This window comes from Peromyscus californicus, unplaced genomic scaffold, assembly GCF_007827085.1.
Source record: "Peromyscus californicus insignis strain IS unplaced genomic scaffold, ASM782708v3 Scaffold_18__1_contigs__length_77618521, whole genome shotgun sequence".
Taxonomy (NCBI): domain Eukaryota; kingdom Metazoa; phylum Chordata; class Mammalia; order Rodentia; family Cricetidae; genus Peromyscus; species Peromyscus californicus.
The window spans coordinates 32,775,247-32,783,586 of NW_026294480.1; positions in this window are offsets into that span (position 1 = coordinate 32,775,247).

Genomic DNA, 8,340 nt, shown 5'->3' on the forward strand with positions numbered 1-8,340 from the left:
TGTCTTTTTTCCCCTTAAAGCACTGATACCGTAATTCAAGCCCCTTTGTTTGCTAAGAGGGTGGTGGGGAATTTGAAGCTTGATTGTGCCCATTGTATTGTGGTACTCAGAAGAAGGCCATCAATCTCTCCCTCCCTGTGTCAGCCACACCGCTAATGGTAAGCCAGTTAGTGTCCAAGCTGCTACTTCCTCACATGGCCTTTCCTTTGATCAGTTGGTCAAGGAGACAATCAACACTTTACTGAAGCAAGACTGGTGAGCATCTTCTGATATTTTAACTTGAGGCTCAGAGAAAGAAGATATAGCTTTAGTTATTTTCCACTTTAACTTCTGACTGCTGTGTTTTCCTCTAGGGAATGAGAATCAAGAAGAATGCGTAATAAGATTGACATACGATAGAGAAAGATAGTTCTTCTAGTGTTTGAGGATTTTGAGGATTCTTGGAGCTCTGGTCTCACTTCATGGGAGCAGTGAAGTCAGCTTTCAGGATAGCATTAGTTTTACTAGGGACAATTTTGGTCTTCTGCTTCTGAAATGGTTCATAATTAATTTAAAAATTCCAAGATCCCAAACCTATCACAATGGAGGATTTTTCAGTTACGACAGGCGGAGTAGGCAGATCATGCTTTCCCAAACACACCTTTCCAGTCTCCGGAACCTGTGAATACATTATGTTTCTTGGCAAAAAAAGACTGTACAGGTGATTACAGTTTGGAAAAGTAGCCTGGATTCTCTGGATAGATCCCATACAACCACACAGGTTCTGGTGAGACAAAGTAAAAAAAGAGCAGTAGAGAAGAGAAATGTGTGACAGATGCAGAGGCTGGATAAAGAAAGAGATCCACAGGACTGGAGAGAGGGCTCAGCCATTAAAGGCTAGGCTCATAATCAAAAATATAAGAGATGCATGAGCCAAGAAATGGACATGGCCTCAGAATGGTAACAATGGCAAGGAAAGAGTCTATTCTCTAGAGACTCCAAAAGGAATGCAGTTTTGTTGACAACATGCTTTTAGCCCAACAAGATCCTTTTTTGACCTCTCCCCCCAAATAATAAAAGGTGGGTTGTTTTGAGCTAATTTACTATAGCAGCAATTGAAGACCAGTGTATCAGGTAAAAACAGAGGAATGATCAGAAGTTTCTTAGTGCTAGTGAATTGTCCATCTTGTGGTGCTGAACAACTACTTTTCCTTACTTGCCCTCCATTCAGTTGCTCATGGTCCATGAAAACACATCTGATGATCATTGATTTTGTTGACCTCATATCGACAAAAGATCCCCAGTTTGGACTCAGCTCTCTTTTGTTCCCGTTCAGTTACTCTTTTTGAAAAAGGAAATCAACAGTGTGGTCCTCTGAAACTAAAGGCGTTCTTTGGAACAAAGTACAAAACACCACGGCAAGATGGAAAATGAAATTTCTAGTTGTTAGTAAAATGGATGCATGGATTATAATAAGTCAACAACTTCATACAGGAAACTCAGCTCCATAGCTCTTCTGTCAATCTATGTGCCCAGGGTCCTAAACTGCAGGCTTGTGCACAGTGGGGCTGTGATCCTCAATGCTCAGTAGTCATAAGTGCAGCCAAAGAACACAAAACATCTTTTTCCTTTTATTGAAAACAGACTTTTTTCTCATATAATATCTCCTAATTATGATTTCCTCTCACTTTACTTCTCCCAGTTCCTCCCCACTCCCATCTGGATCCACCCCTTTCTGTCTCTCATTAGAAAACAAACAGGATTCTAAGAGATAATAATAAAAAACATAAGATAAAATAAAAACTAACATGCCAGAATAGGACAAAGTAAACAGAGGGAAAAGAGCCCAAGAAAAGACACAAGAAGCAGATACAGATGCAGAGACCCAGTCATTCACACTCAGAAACATCATCAGCACACTAAACTAAAAGCCATAATGCATACACAAAGGACCTGTTGGGTAAAAGGAGAGAAAAAAATTATATATATAAAATAAGTTTAAAAGAAAAAGCCCTGACATGACATTCTGAGACTAGGAACCTCCAAAAGATGTCGGTAAGTTCATTTTCTGTTGGCCATCTTCAGCTGGGCATGCAGTCTACCTTTAGGAGTAGTTGGTTTCCCTGGTGAGACTCCCTTGGAGAAAATTAAGTTTCCAATTGGAGACAGTTTCTGGGTTAGGGATGGAGGCATGTGTCCACTTCCCCTTTTAGCTCTAAGACCCAATTTAGTGCAGGCCCTGTGCATGCTGCCTCAGTCTCTCTGAATTCATCTGTGCACCAGTCCTGCTGATTTAGAGGAATGGTGCCCTCTATCTCTTCTGGGTCTTACACTCTTTCTGCCTCCCCTTCTACAGGGATCCCTGAACCCTAAGGGGAGTGATTGGATGCAGACATCCCATTTAGGGCTGAGTGTTCCAGGTCTAAGTCTACCCAGTTTCTTGGATGCCTATCAACCTCTAAATAATTATACAAACAGGTGCTGTGATCCACAGCTGTGCAGCTGCAAAGGCATCTTTTTTTCCAGATAGAAAATAAATACATATTAAAACATATCCTATATTCTGGATAAAATTACAGTGCTTTTGTGATTCTGGTCTGTTACTCTGAGATGGAAAAACCTTATCTTACTCTGATTATGTTCTTTCCAGGAGAATAGTAATGCATAACAATGGAATTATGTGGTCTTATACCAGCTGGCTTAACAGAAATTGGATATTGGTTCAAGTTGTTAGTTGTGGTTTTCCACAGATAGGGCATTCTATCCATGTTATAATGGACAACCTATGGGTTTTCTTTTTAACTTATTAAATACTTTCTAAATCATAGAAAAAATAAAAAAATAATTAGAATATCTCCAGGTAAGATTCATTTAGATTCATCAGTTCTCTGTCTGTCTGTCTATCTGTTTCTCTCCATATTTGTGTGTGTGTGTGTGTGTGTGTGTGTGTGTGTGTGTGTGTGTGTGTGTGTGTGTGTATGTGGTGTGTGTATGTTTGGGTGCTTAGAATCACATCACATACACATACATACATTTTGTATTATATTTACATAATATATATTTTTTCTGAGCCACTCGGGTATGAGATGGACATTCTCTTCCTTTTTCTTACACATGCTGACTGCATTGTATTTATCCTAAGAGCAGACACTCCTTACAGAACTGTTTTTGGTTGTCTGTTGTTATATAAGAAGCCAATTTAAACTCACTGGTATAAAGCAACAGTTGCTTTGTACTTCTCGTGGGTTCTGTGAATCAAGAATTTGGAGTGAGAACACTGAAGTGGGTTGCCTCTGCCTCACACAATCTAGAGAAAGGCATAAACATCAGAAGGTGTTTCAGCACTTGGAAACTGTGAATATCTGGAGCCTTCTTCATTCAAATAGTTGATATCTGGACCAAGATCTGAGCTAAGTCATGCCTTTTTTGTTGGAGCATGTGGCTTCTCTGTGTGTCTTTGCTTTCCTTATAGTATGACAATCTCAGGGTCATTGGATTTCTGCCATGCCATTCAGGTCACCCAGCACAAGTTTTTCTGTGAATAAGCAAAAACTTGAGTCTTTATTTTTTTATTGACAGTCTCTGAAGTATTAATATAACTTGTCACTTGTAACTTGTATAGTAATTTAAGAACAAGGTGTGTGCTATTAAGAACACAGTTACGTCTAAATTAAGATACTTTGAGTATAAGTGGCAAAGAGTAAATTTATTCAATAAAAAAATAATAATGAGAAAATTCTTCTCAGAAGTCATACTGATGATTCCCCTCACCTGAGTCAGGGACCTGCATCCCACACACTTGTCTAAGCCCTATAGGTGGGGAGATGGGACCTTGTTGACTGACTTGAACCAATTGAGATTCACTCCTTGAATCTAGGGCAGAGATTAGAAATAGTCTCTCCTTAAATGCTGGCCTTTAGATGGGAGAATGAATGGATTTGGAGGAAGACAGGGAACTAAATACTGCCTGCGACTGCATATATATTAGATTTTTAAGCTCTACCACACTGTTAGAAATTGGAATTAAGTTTCTACTTCTACATTATTGTAAAAGAGTTCCAGAGTTCTCTAGATCAGCAATCAGTATAAAATATGCTTAGGGAATGATTTGGTAATCAAAAAATATAAAGCAGATCTAATTAACTCTACAATGCTTGTAAAAACAATAAGCATTTCCGAGATTCCATAGTAATATTGAAATCTAACAGTTTCCAAGCACAATGTTCAACATTTTTGCATTCCTGTTTTTCTTTTTCAATTCTATTAGGTAAATTCTCTATACAAGGATTTAATCATCGCATCTTAATTCTCCTAATCAATTTCTCTATAGATTGATGGATGCAATTTAACGTATGCTTAAAAATGAGATATCATCATTCCTTTATTCTATTTTGATTTCATTTCTCTATTTCCCCCCAAGTACGCTAGTGATTATAGGTCATGTTAAAAAGCATCAGTTCCCATTCTCAGCAAGGCCCAGAGAAGACAGAGTATGCTGGAACACAATCTGAGAAAGTGAAAGAGTTTGTCCTTTCGTGGCATCAGGCCGTTTGCCAAACTCGTGCTAAAACCACACAGATAGGTTAGGTGAAGTCATAACAAATCATCCCTCAATTTCAGCAGCTGAAAACAAGAAACTGATGTTGGTCACTGCAACTATTTTTGATTTTCTTTTCTTTCTTTTGCTTACTCCACATATCCACAGGAATTCAACAGAGGGCTGGAGCTTGATTCACGTTAGTGACCAAGGGACATGGAATGATGGAGCACCTGCCATCTCAATGTGATATGGGGTTGGGGACTATGGGTGAATCTTCTTCTAAGCTCTGTGCAGAGCTACATTACAACACACTCAAATACACACACACACACACACACACACACCCCAATCACATTTCAGAAGAAATAGAGTGAGCTGGTCTTTTATCTTACTTACTATTACTACTTTTACCCGTGGAAACTAGACTTCAGTTAGGTTTATTTAAGCTTCAATAGCCACTCAGGATTTGTTAGCAATGTTGGGGTTTAGGCTTGAATTTTGTGTGTACATTTGTATGTGTAACGTCCATGCATGTTTGGGTGCATATGCATCTGTATGGGAGCTGCAGGTGGACAATGGATGGCTTCCTCTATTGCTCTCCATCAGGATATCTCACTGAATCTGGAGCTCACTGATTCATCCACACTGATTAGCTACCAAATTCCAGGAATTCTTCTGTCTGGATTACAGATGTTAGCTCCACCATTCTTTGCTGTTTGTTTGTTTGTTTTTTTTTCAATTTTATCCATTATTTATTACATCCCGACTGCAGTTTCCTCTCCCTTCTCTCCTCCCATTCCCTCTCCCCCACCTCCCCTCTGTACCCACCCTCATCCACTCCTCCTCTGTTTCTTTCAGAAAAGGGTAGGCCTCCCATGGATATCAACCAAACATGGCATATCAAGCTGCAGTAAGACTAGGTACCTCCCCTTGTATTAAGGCTAGGCAGGGGAACCCAGTATGAGGAAAAGGGTCCCAAAAGACAGCAAAAGAGTCAGAAATGGCCCCTGCTCCCACTGTTAGGAGTCCCACAAGAAGACCAAGCTACACAACTGTAACACATATGTACAGGGCCTAGGTTGGTCCCATGCAGCTTCTCTGGTTGTCGGTTCAGACTTTGTGAGCCTCTATGAGCCCATGTTAGTTTATTCTGTGGGTTTTATTGTGATATTCTTGACCCCTCTGGCTTACAGTCTTTCCTTCCTCTCTTCTTCAGGATTCCCCAAGCTCAGCCTAATGTTTGGCTATGGGTCTCTGCATGTCTCTATTAGTTACTGGATGAAACCAGTATGCCTGATCTGTCCAAAATTTTTTATCATGAAGGGGTGTTAGATTTTGACAAAGGCATTTTCTGCATCTAAGGAGATGATCATGTGTTTTTTTTCTTTCAGTTAATTTATATGTGAATTACCCTGACAAATTTTCATATGTTGAACCATCCCTGCATCTCTGGAATGAAGCCTACTTGATCATAGGTGATGGTCTTTTTGATGTGGTGTTGGATTTGGTTTGTGAATATTTTATTGAGTATTTTTGCATCAGTGTTCATTAGGGAGATTGGTCTGTAATTCTCCTTCTTTGCTGAGTCTTTGTGGTCCTTATGTCCCATAAGTTTGGGGATGTTGTGTATTCATTTTCATTGAATTCTAGGAAGTCTTTAATTTCTTTCTTTATTTTGTCCCAGTGGTTATTCAAGTAGAGAGTTGTTCAATTTCCATGAGTTTGTAAGCTTTCTTTTGTTTCTGTTGTTGTTGAAGTCCAGCTTTAATTCACGGTGTTTTGATAAGATACAGGGGATTATTTCAAATTTCTTGTATCTGTTGAAACTTGCTTTGTGACCAAGTATGTGGTCAGTTTTAGAGAATGTTGTATGAGGTGCTGAGAAGTGTGGGTGAAATGTTCTGTAGGTGTCTGTTAGGTCCATACTTTGCTTTTTTTATATGAGTGCTAAGGATCCAAATTCAGGATCTCATGTTTGCATGGCAAACACTTTAATGGCTGAGAAATCTCCCCAGCTCCTAGGCTTGATTTTTGTGTGTGTGTGTGTGTGTGTGTGTGTGTTTGAATGGATGGGGCAAGGAAAGCAGATGAGGTTTGATGTGGGCTCCAGAGAGCAGCTGGCTTTTCATAGGGCTCTTCCAAGAGGCCACAGACAATGGGCAGTGGCATTCCGAGCACCAAGACTGCCCCACCTTCCTCAGGGTGGGCCAGCTCAGCAGTAAGCAGCAGCAGCAGCAGCAGCAGCAGCAGCAGCAGGAGGGTGCAAAGGATGAGGCAGAACCAAGTGTGGTGGTGTGTGCCCAGAATCCCAGCCCTGGAAAGGCTGAGAGGAAGCTTTGAAATTTGAAGCTAGCTTGGGCTAGAGAGTGAGACACACACACAAAAGAAACAGGAAGAACCTGGACAGGTTGGCGCTGGGCTTCAGCTGAGGCAGCACTTTGAGGGACTGCCTTGTGGTCCTCCTGGGCAAGCAGAGCATTCAGGCCTACCAGTGCACTTCCAAGCAAGGTCACACCCACTCTCAACTACCACTCCTTCTTTAAATTTTATTTTATTTAGTTAAATTTTTTTCATTTATTTTACATACTGACCGCAGTTTCCCCTTCCTCTTCTCCCATACCCTCTCCTCCCCCAACTCCCATCTACCCCCATCCTCATTCATCAACTTCTCCTCCCTCCTCATCTCCATTCAGAAAGGGGCAGGCCTCCCATGGGCTTGAACAAAGCAAGGCATACCAAGCTGAGGTAGGACCAAGCTCCTTCCCCTTCATCAAGGCTGGGTGAGGTAATCCAGCACGGGGAGTAGGTTCCCAAAATCCAGCTAAGTGCCAGGGACAGGTCCTGATCTCACTGCTAGGAGCTTTATAAAGAGATCAAGCTACACAACTGTCACACACATGCAGAGGGCCTAGGTCGGTCCCATGAAGGCTCTTTAATTGTTGGTCCCGAGTCCATGTGCTCCCGTGAGCTCAGGTTAGCTATTTCTGTGAGTAATTTTGTCACAACGTTGACCTCCCTGGTTTGTACAATCTCTCCTCCCTTTCTTCAGTAGGACTCCCGGAACTCAGCCAGTGCTTGGCTGTGGATCTCTGCATCTGCCTCCATCAGTTACTGGATAAAGACTCTCTGATGACAGTTAGGGTAGTCACCAATCTGGTTACAGTAGATAGCCAGTTCAGGCACCTTATCCACTATTGCTAGGAATCTTATCTGGGGTCATCCTTGTGGATTCCTGGGAGTTTCCCTGGGCACCAGGTTTCTCCTTAACCCTGAAATGCGCCCCCCCCCCCCCATCAAGATGTCTCTTTTGTTACTTCCTCCCTCCATCCTGCCTCCAACTCACCTCCCATGCCTGACACCCCTAACCTGCGCCCTCAAGTTTCCATTCCTATATCTCCCTCACCCCCGCCCCAAGTTTACCTGGGAGATCTCTTCTATTTCCCATTCTCAGGGAAATCCATGCACCTCTCTTTGGGCTAGTCTTGATTTTTAAACTTAACTGTTTAGTATAAATTTTTTTTTATTTCTTAATGCCATTATTTGTATCTATAACATTTAATAGTCACTCACTCACTGCTTCCTACTATGTATAATACTCGTTTAAGTATACCCTCAAAATCTCTACATTAGCCTCTAAGTTCATCCCTAATATCTGCATGATTATAAACCCAACTCTTCTGAACTAGCAGGAATTTAGGAGATACTTAGAAATGAATGAATGATGTAAGTAAGACTCACAAGTTTGGCTAAAAACTGCCAAACATTCCTCATATGAGTAAATCCAGAAGAGGAAGGCCTGTACTACCCAAGCTATCAGTCTT